At 42.5% G+C, this 15,114-nt stretch overlaps 1 protein-coding gene across 1 annotated transcript in view; it reads left to right on the top strand.

Annotated features, from left to right (window-relative positions):
- Positions 1-15,114, top strand: part of krr1 (KRR1 small subunit processome component homolog) — a 74,212-nt gene that overhangs the window by 42,436 nt on the left and 16,662 nt on the right. The gene's annotated exons all lie outside the window — the stretch shown is intronic.

Here is a 15,114-nt window from a genome sequence, read left to right as displayed (position 1 = left end):
CGATTCCACGATTCACCGCAGTAAAGGGGTGACACTCTACAACAGGGGTGCCCAACCCTGCTCCTGCCGATCGACTGTCCTGCACAGTTCATCTCCAACCCTAATCAAACACACCTGCCTTTAATTTTCAAGTGATCCTGAAGACCATAATTCAGGGATGGGCAACTTCGGTCCTGGAGGGCCACTGTCCTACAGAGTTTAGCTCCAACCCTGAAAAAATCACCTGCCTGTGATTTTCTAGTAATCCTGAGGACCTTGATTAGCTTGTTCAGGTGTGTTTGATTAGGGTTGAAGCTAAACTCTGTAGGACAGTGGCCCTCCAGGACCGAAGTTGCCCATCCCTGCCATAATTGGTTGCTTCAGGTGTGTTTGATTAGGGTTGGAGATAAACTGTGCAGGACAGTCGATCGGCAGGAGCAGGTTTGGGCACCCCTGCTCTACAACATCAAGAGTGCAAAAAATTCACACCCACCCACACACACACACACACATACAAACACACTTTTATACACATACACACCAATAAATTCAGATTACAAAAAATCTGTTTTGAATTTTTAAAAATCACAGAATTTCTAAAAAAATACATTCAATCCACATCTTAAAAGTAAGTAATTTGGTCCAAAAACAACTAGAATTCACAAGCATCTCCATTTAGAGCTATACAGGCATCTAGTGGTAAACCCATGCAATAACATGATTTATTTCATTTTATGTTTAATAAATTGATTTTTTTTTTCCTGAAAGCCTAGTCTCTATTTGAACCGAAAATACTGTATAGAAAAAAAAAAATCATTATTTTCAATGGCAAAAAAATGGACTATAAATATTGCATAAATATTAATAAGTTCAATCAAATTGTCTCAAAATACTAAATTAAAAAGAATAAATATTATAGAACAAAAATAAATTGCATTGGTTTTTACTGGGATGGAGGAAGTTTCATTTTTAGGTGTCCGGTCACTTCTGACCGGGAAGGCCCAGGATGTGACTCCTAAACGAAGACCATCAGGATGCGATTAATCGCGATTAATCTTTTCACAGCCCTACTGTAAAGACAAGTTTGGCATTTCTTGTCACTGCACTGACATGAGCACAGAAATTGCTCATTGAGCAAAGCAAGTTAAGCAACATTACAGTATGTTTCTTAACTTGCTTTACTCAATGAGCAATTTCGGTAGCTACATTAATACTGTACAGTATTCTTGTCAATTTAAAAAAAAAATCAAGCAACATTAAATACACACTTTAATACAAATTCAAGTATTAAACATTTATGTCACTATGCTGAAAGTAGACTTTTTAACCCGCAAATGACTTTTGCTGAATTTAAAAAAAATGTTTTCTTTGTCCAAATGGCATGAAACTTTGTACGGCTCTCAACCCTTTCTAGATCTACAATTTGTACATCTAGATCTACACGCTTCTAACAGTGCTAAAAACATTCACAATGCAAAATTATCATGCTCACACACACACACACACACACACACACACACACACACACACACACACACTCACACACACACACACACACACACACTGCACACAGAGGAATACATTTGTGAGTTTATAAAAACTGCTCTCTTAATTTGTCACATAAAATAGTCCAAAATGCGTAATCACCACAAAAATAAATTTGGTGACACTGACACATCGACAATGTGAGCAATCACACACACACACACACACACACACACACACACACACACACACACACCCACACACACACACACACACACACACACAGAGAGAGAGAGAAAGAGACAAAAGTTACTGCTTTATTTGCTCATTTGTCATACTGTCAGTTCATTGCATTTTGATGTTCATGTCATGTATTTGTACTCAATATAGAATATAACTGTTCATATCTGTTGTTACAGTTAGTAAATGAAGTGTAGATTACATTTGTACAATTATATGAAAAAAAGAAGATTGAAATAACTGATAAACTCTAAAAACTCAACTTTTATCTTTTTCAGGTTTGATTCTAATCATAAAGTAACATTATTGGGGAAAAAAAATTCAGTACAAAAAAATGCTAAACTTTGACAAAAAAGTCATTTTTATTGTTAGAATTGTGATTTCATAATATTTAGATATGAATCCAACTGGAAAAACTTGTGAAAAGATATCTTTCAGTTAGTCAAATAGCAAATAACATATAGTGGAGCTCTATAGTCATCTAGTGGCTAAAATGAATTTTTTTTACTTTTAAACTACATTTTCCAAAATATGGGTAACAATTTTACACTAAACCATGTTATCCCCATAAATGAAATTGAGAAATTTGGGTCTTTTATAAAGTGAATTTTCCATAAAAAGCTGTTTTTGTATAAAAACACACACACACACACATATATATATATATATATATATATATACATAAAAAAATTCATTTATTTATATAAATTTAAAATGTATCATAAATCCTCAAAAAACTGCACAAATGTGGAGTAAAAACATTAATAAACAGAGTAAAATATAATATATATTAAAAAATATATATACTTGTTGATTATACTGGAGTGATTAGCGCAACACCTGAAAAGCACCGCTGTTACTTCCGTCAACAAAACTCCGCTCCTCACCACGAGGCTTCTCAGGTGCTGCAAGCAAATGACTCCGCCCAAGTAGCAGTGCTTCGCCTTCTGAGAATATAGTTCCCAGTATGTATACGGGTTAGTAGTAGGGATGTGCACGAATATTCGAATATTCGAATATTCGATCTGCAATAATTATTCGAAAAATAAAAACACTATTCGAATATCGCAAACGGTTGCTCTGATGGGCGTAAATGAAATGAATGCCTCATAAATCATGGTCACGCAAACTAAAACTCACAGTTATAACTAAATCCATTGGGTGGCGCTGTGGCGCCTGTGCATTTGATGACAGCGTGTGAAGAATGGCGTCGTCTAAACGGAGTGGAGTCTGGAATTACTTTGATCAAAATGACCAACATGTCGTGTGCAAACTTTGTCAAATTAAATTGAGCTATCATAACAGCACCAGCACAATGAGGAGCCATATGAAATCCAAACACCGAAACGTCATTATTGACCAGTCAAGCGAAGACAGACAGCTACCCATCACTGCTTTCACGACTGCAGGTAACGGGCCCAGATGTACCCCCGAGCGAGCCGAGAAGACCACTCATCTCATAGCAAAAATGATCGCAAGAGATATGCTTCCTTTAAGTTTCGTTGAAGGAGATGGATTTAAGGAAGTCTTACAGTTTCTTGAACCAGATTACAACACTCCCTCACGGAAAACCATAACCGCGAGAATCGAGCTTCAATATGAATGCATGGTTTCCGAACTCAAAACTACTTTAGGTACAGTAGAGTTCGTGGCCATTACAACTGACAGTTGGACAGCATTAACTACAGAGTCATATGTCACTATAACGTGTCATTTTATTGCTGATAGTAAGGTGAACAGTTGTGTTCTGCAAACCCGAGCATTGGAAGAGCTACACTCCGCTGCCAACCTGGCGGATTATTTGAAAACGTCAGTAGAGCAATGGGGCCTGGACGGCAAAGTGGTCGCGTGCGTGCATGACAATGCTAGCAATATAGTAGCTGCAAACAGAGACGTGGACTGGGAATCTCTACCTTGCTTTGCGCACACACTTCAGTTGGCCATTAATGATGGATTTAAAGCTGCAAGCATGAATAGACTTATTGGTGCATGTAGTAAACTTGTTGGACATTTCCATCATAGCACGATTGCCTCAAATGCACTAAAACAGAAACAAAGACAGCTGGAATTGCCTTCGCACAAACTTGTGCAATACTGCAAAACACGCTGGAATTCGGCTGCTGATATGCTCGCACGTTTGCATGAACAACGCTGGGCGATCACTGCTGTCCTCTCTGACAGGACCACAACCAAGCTGGCGGATGCTAAGACTCTTGAGTTGATCGATGATCACTGGCAGACAATTGAAGAAATATTACCTGTTCTCCAGTCCCTGAAAATAGCAAGTGAAGCATTGGGTGGCGAAAACTACGTGTCTGTCTCCATGGTGTATCCACTTGTGCAAAGCCTTCTATCCAGGTTCGTATAATTCACATGAACGAATAAATGTAGCATTTGGTTCTAGTTAATTTGATTACTGGTCTCTTCTTAATTATTCTGTCGGGTTCTTTCCATTTAAATATTTACATTATAAAAACGAATAAAACGTAAATGAAAGAAATTCAGTCAACTGTTTTAATCATTTATTTAAATTACTTACAAATTAAATAGAAATAATCAATACTGAATAAGACTACAATTCAGTTTTCATATTCAGTTATTTGTTATTTAATCTGCATCTACAGACACCTTCAGATGAGCGGTGGAGAATCACAGAAAGTGAATGAGTTCAAAAACACAGTTGCAGCATCTCTCAAGCAACGAATAAACATTGCGAACTTGCAGAACGCAGGGAAAACGCCTCTTCTCGCTTCCGCTCTAGATCCTCGGCACAAACACCTCAGGTTCCTCGACGAAAACATGAGAGAAGCCGTAAGAGAAAAACTTTTTGAACAATATCAAAGTATTTCTTTTGATGTGGGGGGTGCGGGTGCAGCCGTTGCCGCCGCCGCCTGCGTCCCCGCCAGTGACGGAGATGAGTCAGTGCCCGTGCCCAGTCATCGGAGAAGGCTGAGCCTGTTCTTCGGCGAAGATTACAGAGAGTCAAGCCGAGACGAGTGGGAACAGTTCTTGATGGAACCGTGTATTCCACCAGATGAAGATCCTATGAATTGGTGGCAAGACAACACAAAGCGCTTCAAGAAACTTGGCCGCTTAGCACACCGTTATTTGTGCGTCCCTGCAACATCTGTGCCGGCGGAGCGCGTTTTCTCTGCAGCCGGCCTTATTGTTAACAGACTAAGATGCTGACTGTCACCCGAGCATGTTGATATGCTTGTTTTCCTCAACAAGAACATGTAAAACAATAACGCAATAACATTCAGACTTGAGTGTATAGCTAAACGTTCTGTACAATAATTGTGGCTGCCGCAGCCTGCTTTATTGTCATTTTTTTAGTGCGCTCTGCGTTGTATTTGTAACCACCCCAATAGAATAGAGTGAACTACAGGTTCTCTACTGGACCAATGATTTTCTGTGGCCCAACAACCAAGGAAAACACTCAAGTACACAATTTCTTAGATATAAATATAACAATTTTATTTCTGGACAAGCATAATAGTAAAACCCAGGGGGGGACAGCAGGTTGATGCAATGACAGGTACGATTATAATAATGTATTTGTAATTAATGATAACATTTAATCAATAAGCTTAAAGAGAAATAAAGCATCAATCAAACAGGACAATATATTCAGCACGAGGTTACCAAGGTTGTTAAATACATGCATTAAATCAATTCATGTGATCACCCATAACACGCATAATTTCATTGCACTGCAAACCTCATATAAAGTCGTATAAATCACTTAAATACCACACCAATAAATACACACCAAATATCAGGACATACCATCAATACCACTCACGCTAAATACATAGATGTCGTCAATAGCTGTACAGTATAAGAGTCATATGGGAGGTAACCTGCTCTCCTACCCCCTTACGCACACGCACTCACTTTACACACAAATGGCGCTGGGGGACCGGTAATCACACACATAAATAAGGCCTCCCCAGCGAACATAGCACTACCAAGACACACATCAATAACCTTAAAAATGAGAGTGTACTGCTGGCTTCCTTACCCGCTACCGGACGTGGGTTCACGCATTCAAGGAAATCGATGGCGGCCGCCAAACTTTACGGGGAAAAGCCCCAACAAAATATCCCTCCCAGTCACACGCGTCTATCTCCAACCCACGTCCCGGCACGGCAGCCTCGGCAAAGAACTCAGCAGCACGCACAAAAACCCTCCCAAACAACAAATTCATCATACCTTTATGGCTTTGATCCCTGATTGATAATGAAACACAGGTGTTTCTCTTCCCCGACACATCATGAGGAAAACACTGTGGACGCTACTAGCGTTGCCACTCCCCTTATTTGGGGACGAGCAGCTTACATCCGCCCCCCCTACTCTAAATGTGTCCGCACATTCCCACTCGAATACTTCACATTCTATAACGTTGAGGCAACAGGCCCTTCGTGGCCCGAGTGGACCGTCTTGAACATTCGACCTGTGAAGCAGGTGAACATGAGGGATTTTCCCCCTGTGCAGTCTGTAATGTTACTTCATCAGTGTCCATATTACGGGTTGCTTCATCAATGTCCATATTACGGGCAGTCTCTCCGTCCTTTTGTGTGGGTACTGGCAGACCTGTAAGACCGCCCCCCACCCAAGGATACATACACCAATTACTGTTCATAGGATTGACATCAGAATTAGAATGCAATACCTCTACTTCTTCCTCCTCTGAGGGCAAGGAAATTTCAAACTTACATGGGCTTAACATATTGCGATGCAACACTCTCTCGCCACCATCACCCCTTTCCTTCTTAACCACATAAACAGGTATATCTTGATTAGGTTGTGACGCCACTTTGTATATATTACGTTCCCATTTATCATCCAATTTACCCTGTCCCCTGGCCCTCTTATTCAATACCATAACTCTCTGACCCACCAACAAAGGTTCCCACTTGACCCTACGGTCAAACCCCTTCTTTTGATGCACTTGAGCCTTCTGAATGTGTTTTCTGGCTTGATTATAGGCAGTCACTAGTCTTTCATGGTGGTGGTGCACCCAGCTACCTGTTGTGCCTGAGAATTCATCTCCCCGGCCCAGCATCACATCAATGGGCAGATTTCGCATGACGGCCAAACATTAGAAAATAAGGGGTATACCCTGTAGAGGAATGGGGTGAATTATTGTATGCCTGTACCAACTCTGCCACATACTGATCCCAGTTCTCCTTCTGGTCGTCCCTTAATGTCCCCAGCATACTCAGCAGTGTCCGATTAAAACGCTCACATTGTCCATTTCCTGCTGGGTGATAGGGCGTTGTGTGAGACTTACTGATGTTGTACAACGAACATAATTCTTTGATGACTTTTGATTCAAAATTGGGGCCCTGGTCAGAGTGCAGCTGATCAAAACCCCCAAAAGGCTGTATAAAATGTCCCCACAACACCCTTGCGGTAGTCACTGCTGTTTGGTCCAAAGTTGGCACTGCAACTGCATAACGAGTGAAGTGATCCATCATTACTAGAATATTGCACATTCCACTGCGTGAAGTCTCCAGTGACAGGAAGTCGACAGAAACAATCTGCAGAGGATATTCTGATTGTATAGATACAAGGGGAGCACTCACTTTATTAACTGGAGTCTTATGCAGATTGCAACGAGCACATTGGAGGCACCACTTCTCCACTCCTCGCGCCAGTCCTGGCCAAAAGAAACGTCGGCGTGCCAAGCCCAGGGTCTTTTCCATTCCAAGGTGTCCTGCGTGGTCATGCACCCATCCCAGGACTTGATTCTGCAGACACTGAGGTACAATCACTTGTTTCCATGTGTCAAATGTCTTTGGATCACATACCTCCCTGCACAACAGCCCCTGATCCACACAGAGGCGGGCCCACTGTCGCAGCAGCACTTGAGTGGGCCGGTCTTCAGCTGCTCGCTCTTTTGGAACTGGCCCTCTTCCTCTGTCCATATAGACCCACAGTCGTGACACCACTGGACAATTCCGCTGTGCCCTCACCCACTCGGCCAGTAAGCTGGGGCCAACTCTGTCTTTATTTATTTGTGTCCCTGCCTCCATCTTCTGACCCTCCTCCAGTACGACATCTTCAACCACTGGAACAAAAGCATGGACACAGGCACGAACCACTTCAGATGCTACATATCCAGCCTCACCACATGGGGCCATCCCATCCTCTGTCGTCCTGACAGTAGTCTCATTCACAGGCCACCTGGAGAGGGCATCAGCATTTCCATTTGTCCGCCCCGGTCTATATCGCACCTCAAACTGAAATCCTGCGAGCTGGGCCGCCCATCGCTGCTCCACTGCACCCAAATTTGCTGTATTCAAATGAGCCAGTGGGTTGTTATCTGTGAACACAGTAAAGGGAGACACAGCAAGATATTCCCGAAACTTTTCTACTATAGCCCATTTCAACGCCAACAGTTCTAATTTAAATGAGCTATAGTTTTTATCGTTTCTTTCAGTTGGACGGAGACTTCTGCTTGCATAGGAGATCACTCTCTCCCTTCCGTCTTGTATCTGTGCCAGTACTGCCCCCAAGCCTGTCTGACTGGCATCAGTATACAACAAAAATGGCAACTGAAAGTCTGCATAAGCCAGTATGGGTGCTTGTAGAAGAGAGTCCTTTAATTTCTTAAATGCCAGGTCCTGTTCCTCACCCCATTCCCAGCAGTTTTGTTTACCTATGGCCGGTCGGATGCGTCGTTTTGATGTCCCCCACATCATAGAATTCAGGGGTGCTGCGATATGGGCAAAGTTTTTTATAAAGCGTCTATAGTACCCTGCTAAGCCCAGGAAAGCACGCAGCTGGGTAATATTCTGAGGAGTTGCCCAGGCCTCCACTGCTCGCAACTTCTCAGGGTCTGGTGACACCCCTCTTTCTGCAATCACATGGCCTAAGTAATGCACTTCAGGCTGGAAAAGAAAGCACTTAGTAGGTTTAACTTTCAGGCCAAAGTTCTCCAGGCGGCTGAAAACCAAATCCAGATGGGCAATGTGGGCCTCAAAAGAAGGGGAAAAGACAATTATATCATCCAAATAGAGCAACAATGTTTCGAAATTTTGGTCACCCAGGCAACTTTCAACCAGTCTCTGAAATGTTCCTGGAGCATTGCATAGCCCCATCGGCATCCGATTAAATTCATATAACCCCATAGGTGTCACAAAGGCGGTCTTCTCCTTATCAGCTGGATGCACCCCCACCTGCCAGTACCCATGTGCTAGATCTAATGTTGAAAAAACTCTAGATTGCTTCAATGAAGCCAATGATTCTTCAATTCTGGGGAGGGGGTACGAGTCTTTATGTGTAACACCATTCAACCTCCTGTAGTCTACACAGAAACGAAGGGTGCCGTCCTTCTTTCTGACGAGCACTACAGGCGCTGCCCAGGGGCTATAACTCTCCCTAATAATACCATTTTCCAGCATGTTACTCAAAAGTCCCCTCACTTCTTGATACAATTTTGGTGGAATCCTATTATACCGTTCTCTAATTGGAGCTGCATCGCCTGTTGGTATCACATGCAACACCCTATCAGTGTACCCATAATCCTCCTCATGTTCTGAGAAGACCTTCTGATGCTTGGATAACAATTTGGAAATCATCTCTTGTTGTTCAGTACTAAATTGTAGTGGGTCTAATGGGACAGTCACCGACCGAAACACCTGTTCTTGTTCTACATCCTGCACTCTATTCTGCCTTACCCCCACCTCCACTGTCTCATCATCCAACGATCTTAACTCTACATCTCCTTGCCGACTTGGACACAACTCAACCTCAAAAATCTGCCCTATTCGACAGCGCTGAAAAAGAGTCACTGGGGCTGTAGAAAGATTTAAAATTCGGACCATAACTTTACCCTTTGAAACTGTGCTCAGTGATCTAGCTACCAATAACTGACCCGGCAATACATCTTGACAAGGTTCTACTAAACCCACATAATCCTTCCTATCAGGTCGTAAACGTGCACATGCCTCTATCACTACCTCTGACTGTGCTGGTATTGTCTTTCGTTTTCCCTGCGACCAGTAAATTGAACTTATCTGTCCTGACTCATCAGCAAACTTTAACAGATCTTCACACACCGAAAACATCTGATGCCACACCTTAACCTGCACTTCACCTTCTGCCCCTACACAACCATCCCCAGTCTGTGTCATCAGAAAATCTCTACACTCCTTAATCACATTCATGCCAATTAGTCCTGGGTACAATGATCCATTTGAGTCTTTAACAATTAGCACTCCCCTTTTTGGTATAACTTTCCCACATATATTCAAATCCACCTCAATATATCCAATATACGGAATCGTTAACCCATTAGCAGCTACCAAATTGAACTTTTGAATTGGTGGGTACATTGTTGATCCTCTAGTCTCAAAATATTTTTTAAAATAGCTTTCGGTCAATGTAGTCACTTGTGAACCTGTATCAATCAAGCAAGGCGTTTTAACCCCCTGTATCACCACTTCCACAACTGGACATTGTCCTATTAAATGATCTTTCTTTTCTGATTGGCCACTACCCAATGTACCCACTGATTGGGCCTGTACAGTGGGTTCTAAAAGTTTAAAGGCCTCTGTGCTCCCTCTGCAACTCCACAACGTCTTTCAATATGCCCAACTTGTTTACAACGTCGGCAGATAGGTCTTCCCTGATGGTCAAATTGATCTGAACTTCTTCGACCCCTCCTTACCTCATACCTAGATCTTGCATTATCACTACTTGGCAATAAGTGCTGAACTCCTTCACGAACTTCCTTAATCATTCCAGCAACCATTTCCTTTATTTCTCCTTTTAACTGCAAAAAGACCTCCTGTTTAATCTCCTCTACCAATTTTGTTGTATCGGGGGCTGGTTTTAACTGTACTGTTGCAGCTACTGCTTGCCTTACCTCCCCAAACTCCTCTGCTCGTAGAATTGCTTCTTGTTTAACTTCTACAAAAGAACTATCAGGAGCTGCCCTAACCATACCCCGAAGTTCCCTACGCAATCCTGCATCACAGAGTCCCAAAATAAATTGGTCACGTAAAACATTACCCATAATGGTGCCATCGCCCCTATTCTCCAACCGATTACTCAATTCTTGAAGTGCCAAGGCAAACTGCCTAACATTCTCAGCTGTCCTTTGTTTACGAGTAAAAAATTGGGCACGAAGGGTTGCAAGGGGTACAATATCTCCATAAATGCTTTTCAAAAATGACAATATCTGATCAGCTGTCGTACGCTGTGCTGTTGGCAAAGCTAACACTTCCCTCTTTGCTTCCCCATCAAGATTACTTATTATAGCAGAAACCTTTTGCACCTCAGAAAAAGGGTATATATTAAACGTTGATGTCTGCATATTATACCAATCCTGAAAATTATTCCCCTGTACCATTTGATCTCCATTAAATTTTTGACACCAAGGTGTCCCCATCATCATTGGAAACATAAACATATTTGCATTTGTTGCTTGATTCTGAGCCGTATCAGGTGAACCCTCTACTCTCTGCTGCCCCTCACTAGATGTAGAAGGTAACTGTACTGATGGTTGTGCAGTTGACATTTTCCTGGTTATTGCCCACAGTCCAGACTGCCAAAACTACGCCAAGTTGTAACCACCCCAATAGAATAGAGTGAACTACAGGTTCTCTACTGGACCAATGATTTTCTGTGGCCCAACAACCAAGGAAAACACTCAAGTACACAATTTCTTAGATATAAATATAACAATTTTATTTCTGGACAAGCATAATAGTAAAACCCAGGGGGGGACAGCAGGTTGATGCAATGACAGGTACGATTATAATAATGTATTTGTAATTAATGATAACATTTAATCAATAAGCTTAAAGAGAAATAAAGCATCAATCAAACAGGACAATATATTCAGCACGAGGTTACCAAGGTTGTTAAATACATGCATTAAATCAATTCATGTGATCACCCATAACACGCATAATTTCATTGCACTGCAAACCTCATATAAAGTCGTATAAATCACTTAAATACCACACCAATAAATACACACCAAATATCAGGACATACCATCAATACCACTCACGCTAAATACATAGACGTCGTCAATAGCTGTACAGTATAAGAGTCATATGGGAGGTAACCTGCTCTCCTACCCCCTTACGCACACGCACTCACTTTACACACAAATGGCGCTGGGGGACCGGTAATCACACACATAAATAAGGCCTCCCCAGCGAACATAGCACTACCAAGACACACATCAATAACCTTAAAAATGAGAGTGTACTGCTGGCTTCCTTACCCGCTACCGGACGTGGGTTCACGCATTCAAGGAAATCGATGGCGGCCGCCAAACTTTACGGGGAAAAGCCCCAACAAAATATCCCTCCCAGTCACACGCGTCTATCTCCAACCCACGTCCCGGCACGGCAGCCTCGGCAAAGAACTCAGCAGCACGCACAAAAACCCTCCCAAACAACAAATTCATCATACCTTTATGGCTTTGATCCCTGATTGATAATGAAACACAGGTGTTTCTCTTCCCCGACACATCATGAGGAAAACACTGTGGACGCTACTAGCGTTGCCACTCCCCTTATTTGGGGACGAGCAGCTTACATATTTCTTATGTTTTTGTGTGTGCAAACATTGTTTAATGTTTTCAACAATTATACAAAGGATGAAATGTATAAGCTTGTTAATATAGTCGTATAGGCTTGTCCAGAGATGTTCATAGGTAACAAAACTAACGTTTGTTTGAAGTAACGTCTTTCTCAATAAACTTATGTAAATAAACGAATATTCGAATATTCGTTTTCTGTGAGCTCGAATATTCGAATGTAATTTTTTGAAAAATGCCCATCCCTAGTTAGTAGATGGCTGTCTCTCATGTGACCTTGTTATTTGTACACGCTGTGACTTTACAAATCACAACATGTAGATAGGAAAATGTTGGCGTTATTTTGTCACTTATTGGTAGCAGTATGCTAGCTGGAGTCATTTACCTCCAGTCTTTGTGCTAAACTAGGCTAGCGGTGGGTGTGTCAGACAGAGTTACGGCACGCACGGAGATGAGAAGGGTATGTATGGACTTATCTAACTCTGGGGGATACGGTGAATAAGCTAAAGTCCCAAAAAGTCGGCGTGTTCCTTTAAAGAGTGTTTAATTTAAAATTTGTACTGTATTTCTTCAAAAAGTGAATTATTAAAATTTCAGTTTTATACAGTATTTTTACAGACTTTTTACGTTGTCTTCCAAAGTAAATGGTTTATGTACAATCTTGAGCATGCTTTAACACTTTATTGAAGGTGTTTGATGGTAATAAACTCGGAAAAAATTGTAAAGTAACGGTGTTTCTCTGTAGAACTTTTAATGCGGTCACTTTATTGAAGGTGTTGGATAGTAATAATCTAGGAAAAATACATAAAATAAGTGTTGTGCACTGTAAAAAAATAAATAAAAATTGTAAAAATGGCTGTCAAACAAAAACCATAAAATGATAGTAAAATATATTAATTCAAATGTAAAATAACAGTGTTTTTCTGAAACCTTTTATGAAATGTGCATTGAGAGATAAAATGGCCTCATACTTTATTGAAGTGTGCATTGAGAGATAAAATTGTCACGGTTCGCAGGTTTGTCTGTTCATTCTGTGTGTACTGTTCTGGTCTGATTGTCTATCAGGTGCGTCTCGTTGATGGGTCCTATTATTGTCCTGTGTTTGTCATGTTCATTGTCAGATCGTTTGTTACTGGTTCTCTGTGTCTCACTCTGTGCAGTTTACCTCCAGTTCCTGTTCATTTCAGACTATTCTGCCGTCAGTGCCAGTGCTTGGGACTGTTGCCCGAGTTTTGCTTCTCGTCGTTGTTTCCTTCATCATTCCTGTCTTTGAGGATTTCAGCCCACTGCAGTCTTTGCGCTGCCAAGGACCTAACTGCCGACCAGAGACTTTGTGTTTACCGTCCTGCCTTGTCTTGTTCTCTTGAGATTTCTAAATAAACCTTATTCTCATTTGCAATTGGATCCAGTGTTTTCGTACCTGACATAACGATCTGACCCATTATGGATCCAGCTAATGTTACTGAACTGAGAGACATTTTGAATAACAACAACGCTCGTTTTGATCGTCAAGATGAGCAGATTACGGTGAGCGGTCGAGCAGTTCAGGCCTTGGTAGCGCAGGTTTCGGACCTTACCAACCAGCTGCAACATCTGAGAGTCGAGCCTGCCCACGCGCCCACTGCGCCTAACCCATCGCTTTTCCACCCACTGACCGACCTACCAACAGCACGGAACCTCGTCTGCCACCTCCTGCTGCTTATTCGGGTGAGCCCCAACTCTGTCGTGCATTTCTGACGGAATGTTCATCATTCCCCACTGAGGAGTCCAAGGTGGCGTTTGTAATTATGCTGCTGTCAGGATGAGCGGTGCTGTGGGGAACAGCAGTATGGGAGCAGGGACATCAGTGTCTTGAGTCGTTCCAGACCTTCAGTAATGAACTCAGCAAAAGGTGTTCGATCGTGCTGTGTCTGGCAGAGAGGCGGCCAGAGTGTTTGCGGCTCTACGGCAGCACAACAGGTCGGTGGCAGACTATTCCATCGAGTTTCGGACACTGGCCGCGGAGTGTAAGTGGATCAGCGAGGCTCAGTGGGACATGTTTTTGCATGGGTTGGCCGTCCGTATCCTGAACGAGATTTACACTCTGGACTTACCCACAACGTTGGATGGTTTGATTGACCTGGCCATTCAAATGGACGCACGGCTACAGTGTCGAGACCTTCAGATGCAGAGAGGCCTGGTTCCGGACATGGAGATTCGTCCCGTCATCCCTCCATGCGATACGGTCGGCCCCTCATTCGATCCTGAACCCATGCAGGTGGGCAGAGCTCGCCTCTCCCGAGAGGAGAAAGAACGGAGAAGAGCACAGGGACTCTGTTTGTATTGTGGAGCCGCGGGACATTTTGCGGTGAAGTGTCTGGTAAAAGTCAAGGCCCGTCAGTAGTGAGGAGGTTACTGACGGGTGGCATTTCCTTGGATTAATCCTCCCGAGAATCTACGCTCCTCCCGGTCAGACTGCAGTGGGCTGCATCACATCATCGGTGTGACGCTTTAATGGACTCTGGGGCAGAGGGGAGCTTCATGGACCGAGATCTGGCACGCAGACTCAGGATTCCAATCATTCCCATCACTCATCCTATCTCCGTCAACGCTCTGGGTGGACAACTTGTAACGAATACGACTCTGGGTAAATATGAATTAGCTCAAGAGTATGGGGAATTTTGGGAATATTAATATTTATGACTCATGGTCATAATTCATAAGTCGCATGTACATTTATTTTATCAATTATCGAGATTACCTTGTTCTGTAACTGGTCTGACCAACCTTTAACTCGGCCAGCGAGTAGATGTAAGGTCAGTACAGTTAAGAAGGGGGTATTCACAAACTTCAAGAGAGTTTCA

This window comes from Squalius cephalus, assembly GCF_949319135.1.
Source record: "Squalius cephalus genome assembly, chromosome: 4".
NCBI lineage: Eukaryota > Metazoa > Chordata > Actinopteri > Cypriniformes > Leuciscidae > Squalius > Squalius cephalus.
Note: the sequence above shows the minus strand (reverse complement) of the source record. Positions and strands in the feature narration are given on the sequence as shown.